General features: G+C 38.2%; 1 pseudogene; it reads right to left on the bottom strand.

Moving 5' to 3' along the window:
* Positions 1-16,228, bottom strand: part of LOC105538455 — a 55,133-nt pseudogene that overhangs the window by 24,218 nt on the left and 14,687 nt on the right.

The following is a 16,228-nucleotide window of genomic DNA, read 5'->3' as shown; positions in this document are numbered from 1 at the left end:
GATCTCAAACATGTTTCAAATCAAGACTTATCTTCAAATTGGCTGTACTAAGAACTTTTAAATTTAGATAAGACAGCCCTAGATATGATGATATATTAAGGGAGAAAATTATAAATAAACCAGATATCCAAAAATAAGGGAAGACCTAGCATTAAAAAAGATAAATATTTAAGAGGATTGATATCCCAATTACCCTGACTTGATCTTTACACATTATATGAAAGTATCAAAATATTGTATGTACTCTAAAAATAGGTACATCTATTATGTATCAATTAAAAATATGTATTTACAAAGAAATAAACAAAAATAAGGGAAGAGTTTATGAGTATGCATTGGGTCATTCATTAAGCACCAAGCAATGCTATAAGACAATATATCTAATGCTTATAATTGTTTTAAAATCAGGGTATGAAGCTGCATACATAGTGTGATTGAAACTATTGATAACTACTATTTACTGAACACTTCATATTTTATTTTCAATCCCTGCTACAATAGTGCAAGGAAGGTACAATTATCCACACATTTTACAGGTAAGAAAATGAGTCTTAAAGATGATAATATTCCCAAGATAAAAAAAGAATTTAAAATGGAACACTGACAATAAATTGTAGGGTCAAGCAACTCCAAAGTCTCATTTTACTAACAATATTGCCTAAAAACTTCATGGAGGACAAAAAAATATTGAAAGAAAATGTGCTATGATAACACTTCATAGAATGGCATTTTATATCCTTTAATATGTTGTCTATAATGTGGTATTTGTTTTTATAATTATTGTAATTTCATGTGCAAAAGTTAGTTAAGGACTCCAGCTCTGATCATAATATAGTAATAGGGATTAAATTTCTCTTTCTGCCTTAAACCACCACAACACTGGACAAAATATATAAAATAATGGTTTTAAAGATGCAGGAAAGCAGGCAACACTAAATGGTGTTCCCTGAGAGAAAGAACAAATGAATAAAGTCATCCCTGTGTGTGCTCCAGTTCACTGCCTGGAGAGCATGTCACGGAACAGGGAAGGGGAGCCAAACAGACCCAGAACAGAGTCTTGCTGAGTTGAATAGAAGCAGGGTGGAGTTTGGGGAAGCCACAGTGACTAGAATTTATGGGGTAAAGCACTGCAGAAGAAGCATTCACAGACAGGATTTCCTTTGAGTCTTTGAGTACAGATCAGCACATGTGTATTAAGAAACTAACAAGACAAGGGAGAGAACCACCAGAAAGGTACAATCAAAAAATCCCTAGAGCTCATGAAAAGCTGGGAATAATTTATGTTGTCACTAGCCAGCGGGCAAAAAATACTAATATACAGAATATAAAGTGGGATACTTAAAGGCTGATTGCCTCATTAGTAGGACCAAATTAGTAGTAGATTATGGGATGATTTACACCCACCTAAAAAGGTTTAAAAGCAAGTTTCAACAAAACCAGATGAAGTCAAGCGGCCTTAACTGCCTTCCAGAACATAGCCAAAAATACTTAAAGAAATAAAATGAAGCACCATCCAATATAAAATTCACAACATCTAATATCCAACCAAAAATCACCAGGCAGGCAAAAAAGAAAAATGGGGAGTGGGAGTGGGAGGGATTCAATAACTAGCAACAGATCCAGTAATGACAGAGATTACAGAATCATTAGACAAGGTAATTAAAACAGCTATTATAAATGTACTCCACAAAAGCACATTAAGAACAGAAATGGAAGATAAAATGGGATATAAATCAAATTTATGGAGATGAATAATAAAATAACTGAGATGAAAAATACACTGGATGAGATTAACAGAAGATTAGCCATTGTAGAAGATTTAGGGACATGAAGACATTGCAATAAAACCTAAACAAAATAAAACACACAGAGAAAAAAGACTTTTAAGAAAAGAAATTCAAAAGAAGACAACATCATGTGGCCTACTATACATATAACTGGAGTCTCAGAGAAAGGAAGTGTAGCAAAAATATTTGAAGAAACAATTGGCCAAAAAATTTTACCAATATGAAGAAAATTATAAACACATATATCCAAGGAGTTTGGCAAACCCCAAGCAGAAACAGTAAGAACACCAAACTAAGGTACATTATCATCAGGTTTCTAAACAAACAGTGACAAAGAAAAACTGAAAAGTAGGCAGGAAAAAAAAAGACATCACATTACATACAAAGGAACAGCAATAAGAATGACAATATATTTCTTATCAGAAACAATGCAAGTCAAAAGACAGTGGAACAACGTATTTAAAGCAATTAACAAAATAGCTGACAAACTAGAATTCTATACCTAGCAAAAATATCCTTCAAAAATAAAAGTAAATAGTTTTTCAGACATACAAAAGCTAGAAGAATATATCATGAGCATCACTGCACATAGTAAAGGAAGTCCTTCAGTAGAAGGCAAATAATACCAGATGGCAATTTGTATCTACACAAAGGGATGAAGAGCATCAGAAATGGTAAAAGAGTGAGTAGATATAAATTTTTTCTCATTTTTAATATACTTTAGAAGATAACTTCTAAAACAAAGATAATAACATATTGTTGTGTGTCTTGGTCAACTTGGGCTTCTATAACAAATTAGCAGACTGGGTGGCTTAAACAACAAATATTTATTTCTCACAGTTCCATGGGGTGGGAAGTCCAAACTGAAGGCACTGGAAGATGTGTCTGGTTAGAGCATGCTCCCAGGATTGCAGATAGCCATCTTCTGGCAGAGAGCAAAAAAAGAGAAAGAAAACTCTCTCATGTCTCTCATAAGGACCCTAATCCTTATGGGTTTCCCATAAGGGAAGGATCCATTCCTTCATGAGGGATCCATTCTCTTGACCTAATTATCTCCCCCAGCTTTCACCTACAAATGCCATCACACTGGGCATTAGGCTTCAACAGGTGAGCTGTGGAGGGATACAAACATTCAGTCCATAGAAGTTGGGTGTATAACATATGTGGCAGTAAAATGTACAACAACAACACAAAGACCAAGAGAAAAGAAATAGAACTATACAATTTTAAGGTTCTTAAAATATGTGGGAATCACTGTAATATTATTTGAAAGTAGATGATGATAAATTTAAAAGTTATACTGTAAACTCTAGAGCAACCATTAAACAACAACAAAAAAGGTAGAGCTAATAAGCCAAAAAAAAAAAACCTAAAACATAATATTAATAAATTTTCATTTAATCCAAAAGAAAGTAGAAACAAAGCAAAAAAAAAAAAAAAAAACCGGTAGAAGACAAATAGAAAACAAATAATAAAATGGTAGGTTTAAATCCAACCTTAAATGGAAATAGTCTAAACTCACCAACTAAAAAAAACAGATACAAAATTGGATAAAAGAACAATACTCAACTATGTATGCTATCTACAAGAAATAAACTTTAAGTAACAAGACAGAATTATTACAAGTAAAAAAGATAGAAAAAAGATAAACCACACTAAAACTAACCAAATAAAGCTGAGTGGCTATACTAAGGTCAAATTTCAGAATAAAATATTACCAAAGAAAAGGATCATGTCATAATGATAAAGGGAACAGGTCATCAGGAATATATAGCAATCTTGAATGTTTATTCAGATAATAAAAAAACTTCAAAATGCACGAAGCAAATGCTGATGTAATTAGAAGGATAAATGTATAGATTAATTCATAAGTATTGTTGGATATTTTAATGCCAGAACCTCAATAATTGATAGGAAAAGTAGACAGAAATTCAGTAAGGATTTAAAACACTAGAAAAACACTATCAATAAAATTAATCAGCATTTATAGAACAACCAATAAAAGCAAAATACATTTCTTATAAAGTGAACATGGGACATTTACCCAGACCATAATCTGGGCAACAAAACAACACATTTAAAAGGAATCATCTCATACAAATGTTATTGAAAGAGAGTTAAATAAGAAATCAATAATAAAAAGGTTTCTAGACAGTTCCCCCAAATATTTGGAAACTAAAGAACATACTTATAAATATCCCATGATTGAAAGAAGTCAAAAGGGAAATTTTTAAATTTTTTGAAACGAATAAAAATGAAGACAAAATATACCAAAATGTATACATAAGACCAAGTGGAGTTTATCCCAATAATACAAGACTGATTCAACATTCAAAACCCAATGTAATTCAACATATTAACAGACTAGTTAAAGAAAACCATATGATCTTCTTGACAGATGCAGAAAAAGCACTTGGCAAAATCCAACATCTATTTTTGATCAAAACTTTCAGCAAACTAGGAGTAGAAGGAAACTGCCTCAACTTCATAAAGAGCATCTATGAAAAATCTACAAGCAACAGCAGACTTAATGGTAAAAGACTAAATGCATTTCCCCAAGACTGGGAGCAAGGTCATCCTATTCAACAGTACAAACTTGTTAAATCACTTCTTACGTCTTTCATATTTTTTATGCTGATGTAAATAGTATTTTTTTATTATAAATAGTAATGTGTTTTCATTGTAAATAATATTGTTTTAAGTTAATTGCTAGTATATAGAAAAACAATTTTTGTATATTTTCCCTTGCATCTTTTTAGACTCACTTATTAATTCTAGTAGCTTTTATGTAGATTCCAATTCATAGTTCAAAGCATATGGGTCTTCTAGATGTTGGGTATGGGGAAATTCACTGAAAACAAACTAGCAAAATTCTCACAAGCCACACGAGGAAATGAGTCACTGTGAGGTCAAATCAGCAAATAAAGAGTTTTACTTCCTCCTTTTCAATGTATATGCCGTTTATGTCTTTTTCTCAACAAATGTTAATGTACAAACAAGAAAATCCAGGGAGAATTTATTCATAGAAAATGGTGAGTTAATTCTAAAATTTACATGGAAATAAAATGACCTAGATTACCCAAAACAGGATTGAAAAAAAGAAAAAGTGGAAGGATTTACACTACCTGATTTCAACACTTATTATATAAAAAGCTACAGTAATCAAAGCAGTATGACATTAGCATAAAGATATACATATAGATAAACAAAAGAGAAAAGACACTCCAGAAATAATCTCAAACACATATAAATAATTTTCAAGAAAAATGCCTAGGTAATGCAACCGAGAAAGGATAATCTTCAACAAGTGCTATTAAAATAATTACATGTGCTTATGAAAAAAAATGAGCCTAGACCCTTAGCTCACAACATAAGCAAAAATATAAAATGCATCACAGATCTAAATATAACATCTAAAACTATAAAACTTCTAGGAAAAAACATCGGAGAAAATTATGTTGACTCTGGATTAGGCAAAGATTTTGTATGTAGAACACAGAAGGCACTAAATATAAAAGAAAAAACAATAATTGGATTTTATCAAAATTTAAAATTTTTACTCTCTAAAGCATGCTGTTAGACAAATTAAAAGGCAAGCCACAGACTACAGAAGAATATTTGTAAAACATGTATCTGACAACTCATACGCACATTAAAGAACCCTCATAATGCAATAATAAGACAAACATAATTTTTAAATGAACAAAAGATTTGAACACATACATTACCAAAGAAGAGGTACAGATGGCAAATAAGCATATGAGAAGATGGTCAATATCATTAGTCACTGGAAAAATGCAAATTCAAACCAACATGAGATACCTTCTTATAACCATGAGAATGACAAAAATAAAAATAAATTGATGATATCAAGTATAACAGAGGATGTAAAACAACTGGAAATGTCATACATTGCTGGAGAGAATACAAAATGGTACAGCCACTATGGAAAACATTTTGGCAACTATTTTTTCCTTTCTCCCGACCCCACTCTTCCTTTCTTGGCCATTTTTTGTAGAGTTAAATGTGTACCCATCTACCATATAACCTAGCAAGTCAACTCCTAGGTATTTACCCAAGAAAAATTAAAGCATATATCCACACAAATACTTATACATGAGGATTCATAATAGTTTTTTTTCAGACTAAAAAGGTGGTTTCCTTTATTTTGGTAAACTTTAAAGATCTCATTTTGATACTACTTCAAAATGCCAAATAGAACGACCCACTTTCTGAATAATTAAAGCAATTTACATTTTAAACATGTATTTCTGTAACATGTATTCTATCATCTGAAATATTAATAAGATCCAAGAATTTCTTAACTAAACAGTAAACTGATCATAAGTATATAATCTGTGATCAATTTCATAAGACTAAGTTTACTGCACCTTAATTCCAGGTATAAAATGATTTAGAAAGCATTTTGACTGGGGGAGGTAGAAAATAAGGACAGGTAAATGATCTGTAGTTTAAAACACAAAATCCTGTCACGTTACATCTCACATGTTCAAGACACCCTCCATGTGCTGAAAAAAAATGATGGTTCCCAGAAACAGTTAAATCCATTAACAAGTCATCCAGCACAAAATAATTTTTAAAACTCCTTATAAAAAAGGAGTCCATGTATTCACAGATACTGTAGAATCTCCAGCTCCTATGTATATTACCGAAAAACGCAAATAAATATATCTTTGTGGTATTATAACCATACACTTCTTTCCCATCAGACTGTACCAGTCACCTTCGTACTGTGGAAGTGTTCCATCGTCTGGGGCAGCCCAGGCCATAAGGTCCCCCACAATATTCCAAACTGTTAAAGAGTCTAACTCTTGAGCTGCTGATGAGGCCTGGAGGATCTTCACAGCTTTCTGTGATTCATTTCCCAGTCTGTAAATCACATAAATGGGGACAGCAGCCCCTTCTTGTGTGCCCTGCTTCCCTTCCCAGACTTCTTCTCTTAAGAGCTTCAGGCTCTCCGCATCCCTGTGTTCCAAATATTTCAGAGGGATGTGTAGGGCATGAGAAAAATGACAGATGTTCTCCTCCATCTGAGGCCTGATATCCAGCAACAGGTGGGGTGCCCCAGAATCCAGAAGTCACTTATAGTCGGTGACAGAAATATGCCCCTCTGGGCTCAGTAACTGCAGGGAGTGGCATTTATTGGTGGCTGAGGAGCCACAGAAGGCTTTATAGTCCAGCAGAGCAGTCACAGCGGGCCATTTCCCGCAAGTTGCACAGTCGAACCTGCGGCTCCGCAGCCGAATACAGCAGAAATGCCCTCTCAGGGCATCAAAGAGCAACAGGCCGCCACTGTGAGAGGGGCCGAGACTCTCAGCGATGTTCAGCACTTCCAAAGCCTGAAGGCAGCCCGGGACCCCAGTTACGACACGGAGCATCCTGCGGTCCGCGCAGTTGGTCACTGTCTCCGCTGGGGGTGGCTGGGGGAATATGCAGCGATAGCAAGGCCCACCGTCATAATGGTAGACTGTGATTCGGCCCTCGAAGCGCAAGGCACTGCAGACACTAGGGGCCAACCCGCCGGCACACATGCGTCATTAACCAGATAGCGAGCGGGCACGTTGTCCGAGAAGTCGGCCACCATATCTTATCGGCGGACCGGGTCTAGGGTAGTGGCTGGCATAAGGGCCTAAGTGTACCGCACTCATTCCACCGCCAAACTGAGGCAGCGCCGCGACGCGGCGGCCAAAGCGGCCTTGGCCTGTCCAGCCAGTGCCTCGCCATGTAGCACTTGGTGGGCCAGGTTGCTCATCTCTACCACGTCATAGTCCACAAGGCCAAAGCGGCCCACGCCGGCCGCTGCCAAGTACTGCGCCAGTGGACAGCGGAGCCCACCGCAGCGCACGACTAGTACGTGTCCGTGCACGCCCAGCTCGGACAGCACTGACTGCCGGCTATAGCGCAGAATCTCATCTCGGGACAGAGCCGACTTCGGCGGTAGCGACCACACCGGAACCACTCGTTCTGGCTGCGGTTCCTGCTCCGCCAAAAGGGCCGCCGCCAGCTTCTGTTTCAGGGAATTCAATTCCTCCTCACATTGGACAACTTCAGTCTGTAAGGGGAGTACCTCCTCCCAGGTCATAACAGTTTTATTCATAATAGTCAAAAATTTGAAACAACCCCAAGTCTACTAGTTGGTGAATGGATAAACAAATTGTGGTCTATTCATACAAAAGTATATTCCTCCACATAAAAAAGAACAAATTACCAGAATAGTCCACGCAGTATTGAAGAAGAACAAAGTTGGAGGACTGATACCACCCAACTTCAAGACATGCCACAAAACTGCAGACAATGTAGCATTGGTGAAAGAATAAATTGATCAATGGAATAAAACAGAGAGCCAAGAATTAGACCCACATACATACAGTCAACTGATTTTTGACAAAGCAGCAAAGGCAATACAATGGAGCAAAGATAATCTTTTCAACAGTTGGTGCTGGAACAACCAGGCATTAATATGCAAAAAAAATGAATCTAGACAGACATTTCACCCTTCACAAAAATTAACTCAAAATGGATCACAGCCTTAAATGTAAAACACTAAACTACAAAACCCCTAGAAGATAACACAGGAGAAAATCTAGATGGTCTGGATTTGGTGGTGATTTTTTAGATGCAGCACCAAAGGCACAATCCACAAAAGAAAGAGTTGATAAGTTGGACTTTATTAAAATTAACTATTTCTGCTCTGTGAAAGACAAAGTCAAGTGAATGAGAACATACGCCATAGACTGGAATAAAATATTTGCAAAACACTATCTGATAAAGAACTGTTATCCAAAATATACAAAGAACTCTTAAAATTCAACAGTAAGAACACAAACAACCTGATTGAAAAATGGGCCAAAGAACTTTACAAACACCTTGCCAAAGAAGAGGCGCAGATGGCAAACAAGCATGTAAAAAGATGTTCCAGATTATATGTTGTCAGGGAAAGGCAAATGAAAACAACAAGATACACATGTATAAGAATAGCCAAAACCCAGAACACTGACAACACCAAATGCTTGAGAGAATGCTCTCGTTCACGGCTGGTGGGAATGCAGAATGGTACAACCACTTTGGGAGACGGTTTGGAAGTTTCTTACCAAACTAAACACACTGTTACCATATGATCCAGCACTCATTCTCCTTCACACTATAGCATAGTGTAAACATAACTTTTATATTCACTAGGAAACCAAAACATTTGTGTGACTCACTTTATTGAGAGACTTGCTTTATTGCAATAGGCGGGAACTGAATCCCCAGTATCTCTAAAATATGCCTATGTTAAGAATTCTATCAAACAGGCTGGGCATGGTGACCCACACCTGTAATCCCAGCACTTTGGGAGGCCGACGTGGGCAGATTGCTTGAGCCCAGGAGTTTGAGACCAGCCTGGGCAACATTAGTATTTACCCAAAGGAGTTGAAAATACAACTCCTTAGTATTTACCCAAAGGAGTTGAAAATATATGTCCACATGCACACACACAAAAAAACTGCACATGAATGTCTATAGCAGCTTTATTCATAATTGCCAAAACTTGGAAGCAACCAAGACATCCTTCAATAGGTAAATGGATAAACAAACTGTGGTGAATCCAGACAACAGAACATTATTCAGTGCTAAAAAGAAATAAGCTATCAACCCATAACAAGCCACGGAGGAAATTTAAATGCATATTACAAAGTGAAAGAAGCCAACCTGAAAAGGCTACATACTGTATGACTCCAACCATATAATATTATGGAAAAGACAAAAACTATGGAGACAGTAAAAATTATCAGTGACTGCCAGAGGTTAGAAAGGGTAGAAGGATGAATGGGCAGAGCACAGAAGATGTTTAGGGCAGTGAAACTACTCTGTATGATACTATAATGATGAATGCATGTCACTATACATTTGTCCAAACTCAGAGGATGTACAACACCAAGAGTGAACCTTAACGTGAACTTTGGACTCCGGATGATGACGATATGCCAGGGTAGGTTCATCAGTGGTAACAAATGTTATCAGTCTAGTAGGAGATGCTGATAATGAAGAAGGCTGTGCATGTGTAGGGGCAAGGTGTAGGTGGGAAATCCCTGCACCTCCCCTTTAATTTTAGTGTGAACCTAAAACTACTCTAAAATATGTCTACTCTTTAAAAGGAAATAAACATTGATGCACACAAGAACAATGATGAATCTCCAAAGCATTATGTTAAGTGAAAGAAACCAGACACAAAAGATGACATATGATATGATCCCATCTATATAAAATTTTAGAGAAGACAAAACTATCATGATGGAAAGCAGATCACTGGTTTCCAGGGTCCGGGAAGTGGGAGAGGAGATTGACTGCACAAGGGGACAAGGGAAATTTTTGGCATGAGAGAAATGTTCTACAAGATGAATGTGGTGGTAGTTTCAAAACTATACATTTGTCAAAAGTTATAGGATGGTACACTTAAAACTGGTGAACTTTTGCATGCAAATTATACTTTAATAAAGCTATAAGAATATAACAATAAAGCACACATACCTCACTTTATTGCACTTCATTTTATTGTGCTTTGCAGATACTGTACGTGTGTGTGTGTTTTTTTTTTTTTTTTTTTTTACAAATTTCAAGTTTGTAGCAACCCTATATCAAGCAAGTCTGTCAGCACTATTTTTCCAAAGTTCTCACTTTGTGACTCTGTGCCAGTATTTTTTAGCAATAAAGTATATTTAATTAAGGTAGGTATTTTTTGCATATGATGCTATTGTACACTTAATAAACTATAGCATAGTGTAAACATAACTTTTATATGCACTGGGAAACCAAAACATTTGCGTGACTCACTTTATTGAGATACTTGCTTTATTGCAATAGGCGGGAACTGAATCCCCAGTATCTCTAAAATATGCCTATGTAAGAATTCTATCAAATAGGCTGGGCGTGGTGGCCCACACCTGTAATCCCAGCACTTTGGGAGTCCGATGTGGGCAGATCGCTTGAGCCCAGGATTTTGAGACCAGCCTGGGCAACATGCTAAAACCCCATTTCTACAAAAAATATAAAAATAAGCCATGCATGATGGCACATGCCTGTGGTCCCAGCTACATGGGGGGCTGAAGCAAGAGCCTGAGCCCAAGAGATCAAGGCTGCAGTGAGTCGTGTTTGCACTGCACTCCAGCCTGGGCAACAGAGGGAGACCCTGTCTCAAACACAAAAAGGAGATTATCCAACAGAAAGTAAAAGGCATCTGTGATTCAACCACAGTTACTACCACAGTTAAGACTTCTGTGCATTAAAATGTTTATATTTTTACCAAAAAAAAATTAGTAAACTTTGCAACTTAATTTTGCAAATTGGTAAGCGTTTTTCACTTAACATATCCTGAACATTTCTGTGTCCGTAAAGAAATAGAATGACAACATGACCTCTAATGGCTACAAAATAGTCCGCTGGAGACATACAAAATAATTGATTCAGATTCCCTCCCACTTGGTGAGCAATGTTGTGATGAATCTCATTATCAGGAATCCCACTCTCTGATCACCACCATTCATACTTCTAGTTCACTCCTTCCTGGTCCTACATTCCAACCCCAGCAAACTTAATTTTTCCTGGTCCTAGATTCCATCAATTCTACCACTTTCTTCACTGCCTCTCGCCCTCCTCGTGACTGCTTTCTTCTTCCCCCAGCTTAAAATGCCATGATCAGTCTCCGTACACCTCACTGACATAGTTCCTAAACACTTGCATCTTCCCACTGCATTAGACCCACTTAGCAAAACCACACCCTGGTAAAATCCAACACTGCCTGTATCAACATAGCTAAACAAGGCTGGAGAAAAACACTCTTGAATCGAATGGCCTCACATGAAATTCATGGCCACAAGCCTCAGGTGGATCCTCAATGCAGTGCAGCAATCTTTCTACCTTTCCCTACTCCATTTTCTCCCACTCTCTTGGCCCAGTGCCTCTTAAACTATCTGTTGTGAGGACTAGATGTTTTTATTTCCAATCCATTATAGACCAATACTTTTAAAAAATACAATAAAAATTTTATAGCAATGTCAAGTGCTATAAAAGTTTCTAAAAGCTTACTCTCACTTTCTGTACTCATCTCCTGGCAAGTCAGTAACCAAAGGCTCCCCAACTGGCCACTCGGTGCATTGCAATCCTAGATGACAAATCTCAAACTGCCAGCACTTCCCCACCTTATTCACTCTCAGTTGATCATCTTGCTTCCTCTTTCACTAAAAAGGAATGAAAGACAATCAGTTCTTACTGATATGCAAATGATGTTTACAAAGGTTGTTACTACACTCTGATAATTGTTTCTGTGCTGCTTTGCAAAAAATGAAAACTAAAAATAAATCACACCCAAACAAATACAGGCTAGAATCATTTGTTGTTGTTGTTGTTTGGAAAGAAGCAGTTCTTGCAAAGTAGTTTTGTTACTTGTAGCAAACTGTATACATAAAACCTTTTTGCAACCTATAGTGACTTTTTCCAAAGATTGTTACCTATTTCATGGTGGAACCATTAAAACATACTGAACCACAGAGGAAAGGACAACTATTTAGCCTCATTGAGGAGAAGGGTACTGTGTATTTCTGTGGCAACTGTATGTGGGTACATGGACAAGGTCTGTCATCTATTTAGGGACTTGTTTTATATGCCCCCGACCTTATCCTCATCTTTTTGCTTTCTTTTGAATGTACTTTTCCAAAAAAAAAAAAAAGAATTATAAAATTATTTCAACCTTAGAACCTTAAGATGCCTTCAAATGGATATGTTAGTCCTTAGGGAGTCAATATGTTGCTGCTTATTTAAATACAGTTCGGTTGGAGCCCCCAGTGTGCCAACCCCACACTTCCCAGATGCCTTCATCTTCCTGTGAGCACCTGAGCTAGGCATCTCAGGTGACTGAATTCGGTTTACAGTGCTGAGGAGGCTACATTGTCTGGGGTATATATCCAGGGGTTCGCCATCTGGTATCAGAAAATTTAGGACACAGACATACATGAGTAGTTTAGGAGCAGAGGTTTAATAGGCAGAAGAAAAGAGAAATAGCTCTCTCTGTCGAGAGAGAGGGGTCTTCCCAGCGGAAAAGATGGGCTGGCTGTGGATGCCCGGGATTTTATAGTCAAGCTTGAGGAGGTGGTGTCTGATTTAGGTATGGCTCACAGATTGGTTCAATCAAATGTGATATTTACATAGCACGCCCAAAAGCTGCTCTCCCCACCCTAATCTTATTATGCTAAGGAACTCTCCGTGTCTGGCCGCCATCTTGTCACTCTTTACTGTACACAGGGCTGGCACCTACAGGAAGACGGAGCCAACATGTCTAGTCCATAGTTCCCGCCAGCATTCACCAGTGCAAGCTCCCAGCTTCGCTGTCTATGTCTCTAGCTCGACTTTACAGGCTGCTCTTTGTTAGAAAATGATCTGGGGCTGGCCAGGCGCCGTGGCTCACGCCTCTAATCCCAACACTTTGGGAGGCAGGTGAATCATGAGGTCAGGAGATCGAGACCATCCTGGCTAACACGGTGAAACCTCGTCACTACTAAAAATACAAAAAAATATTAGCCCGGCATGGTGGCGGGCGCCTGTAGTCCCAGCTACTTGGGAGGCTGAGGCAGGAGAATAACGTGAACCCGGGAGACGGAGCTTGCAGTGAGCCGAGATCACACCACTGCACTCCAACCTGGGTGACAGAGTGAGACTTTGTCTCAAAAAAAGAAAAAAAAAGACAGAAATAAAAGAAAAAAGAAAATGATTTGGGGCTGCTTTTCATTAAAAGGAAAAGCCTTACCAAGGACTCCCCATAACCTTACTATCTGCCTAAGTGATTTCTTCTTAACCCCTGTATCAGTGCCTACTCTATTGAAAAATTAGGTTTTCATTCTTGAGAAGAAACTTACGGAAGGACACGTTTCCTATCACAAGTTCACATACTAATTTTTTTGTTTGATTGCCTTGGTGCAACTTACGCCAAGAAATCATGAAGATTTTTTTTCCTGGGTATTTCGTGAAGGCTACGAAGTTGGAACAGGCAAATCCTGGGTGTGAAAGCTTTGTCTACCTCATTTATTTTTTATTTTTTGTAGTCATAGTCTCTGCTTTCCTCTTTTAAGACCATTGAAGTATTCCCAGGCCCTGTCTTAAACTTAAGAGTTGATGTGTTGGTAGGAAGAACTGAATGTGCAAGATGATTTTTTATTCCATTTTTTTATAATCTCCTTTTGTACATGTAATAATATTGAACATATGAATTGTTGTTGCTTTAATGGTTTAACGGGAAAGGAGAAAGAAAGATCCTAACTTCTGGGTGGAAAAGTCTTTCCCCTGTATGCGGAAGGCCCTGATTGAAATGTGGACCTAAGACTGTTTGCCAAGTTTTGTCTCTTAGTTATTGCATCTTGACTTTAGGATTCCCCAATTCTTTTTCTTTTTTTGCCAAGCTGTGCCTTTCCTTCTGGAATTGTAAGTGAACACAACAATAGTACCTGCTTACACTGTGAAGTGGATACTGTTACAGAGAACACAATAGTGGCTCTCTCACTTTTGAGATGATAATGTCATGTGAACGTATGATCTACAGAGAAACCCCTGTAATTGTACCCACAGATGCTGTCTGCTGGAAAATAAATTTTGACTGTTTTTTCCCCCTGTCAAAATGACAGACAGACAGACTATCAGAAGGGACAAAACTTTCCTTCCATATACTCTTTCTTCCCTTTTATTGGAGGTGAATTGTTTGTGTTCCCATCTTAGGTCAAATCCTCCATTTAGGTACTGGATTCCAACCTCTCTTCTACTCAGAGACACTGTTCCATCAATTCTTTCTCTCCTGCATCAGAGATTTTTCCCTTTCTACTGAGTTATTCCCATCAGTGTACATGCTATTATTTCTCCCATCTTAAGAAGAAAATCTCTTGCTCCCACTTCCTCTCCAGCCTCTTGACTGCACTCTCCTTTAGTACTGTCTATATGCTCTTTCCAGCCCTTCTTCCTTAACCAACTCCAACCAGGCTTACCCCACCACTCCATTACATTGCTTTCTCAAGGTCACTAGGGAAACCCACTTTGTAAACTCTGGCAGTCAACTGTCAGTCTTTGAAGTAGACGCTTTCTATGGTCCATGTCATGTTCCCTGGGCCCACCTCTAATTTCAGCCGTAGCGCAGATGGTTCCGTGCTCATTAGCAGCATTCCTTAACAAGCACCCACCTCACCTCTCTCTACTTTCAGCCTCAAGGTTTTGCCCACAGGAGCTTGCAAATCCCGGAAATAGAGAAGAGTTAACACTCTCAAGAAAACCCTCAGCCAAGGGGCAGACCAGACACATGTCCCAACTTCCCACTGTCTGAGCAGAAAATTGTGGCTGGCACTTTACATCCTTCTTAGATGTCTCAATGGAGCTGACCCCACAGTCTAGAGCAACCATCTCAATCACATGCCCTTTATTGGCTTTCCTCTTCCACTATCTCACTTCCCTACTCTCTCATTCCAGTTCCTGGGATCATCTCCCAAATAAATACCTTGTCCACCATCTCTGCCTTAGAGAACCCAAACTAAGATGATCCTCATCTAACTTATCAACCACATTTGACATGATTGATCATTCTCTTTTTTGAAGCAGATTTTTTTGGCTTCTAGGATATTAAATAGCATATATTTCCTCCTACCTCACTGATCGCTCCTTCTCATCCCTGCTAGTTCTTCCTCCCTAAACTCTGGGTCCTTGGCCACATATCTCCCATGCCTATGCTTATTCCATTGGTGATGTCAAATCACGGTGTTCAACATCACCCAAGTGCTGATGATTCCCATATTCCTATATCGAGCCCAGATCTTTCCTTTGATCTCCACATTCAAACACCTAATTGTTTATTCAGTATCTCCAATAGGATATTTAACAGACATCTCAGACTTGGTGTTCCCAGAATAAAATTCCTGATCTCCACTCCTCCTCAAGCCTCACCTGCCCAAACCCACTCCTTCCACAGTCTTCCCCTCTAAATTTATGGTGTCTCCTGCCCTCCAGTGTCTCAGGGCAAAAACTTCAGAATGATCTTCAGTATCTCTCATACTTCAGTCTATCTGCAAATCCTGTCCGTTCTATCCTCAAAATAGTACGTATGTATTAAATAATATATGTGCATACGTATAAAATATTATATTGGAGATAAGTGTGTGTATATTTCCAAAATCTGACTATTCTCACCATTTCTACTGCTACTCCCCTGCTGCCATCATCTGTTGTCTACATTCTACCTAACTAGTGCCACTGTCACCCATCTTTAGTCTATTTTCAAAGCCGCAGCCAGAGCAATCCTGTTAAGATGTGTGTGTTATTATTGTATGGGAGTCTAAGTCTCTTTGTAAGTCTCTAAGGACTTGCTTTATGAATCTGGGTGCTCCTGTATTGGGTGCATATATATTTAGGATAGT

The sequence above is a fragment of the Mandrillus leucophaeus genome, unplaced genomic scaffold (assembly GCF_000951045.1).
Source record: "Mandrillus leucophaeus isolate KB7577 unplaced genomic scaffold, Mleu.le_1.0 Scaffold192, whole genome shotgun sequence".
In the NCBI taxonomy this organism is placed as follows: Eukaryota; Metazoa; Chordata; class Mammalia; order Primates; family Cercopithecidae; genus Mandrillus; species Mandrillus leucophaeus.
The sequence above is the reverse complement of the archived record's forward strand: the minus strand, read 5'-3'. Positions and strand labels throughout refer to the sequence as shown.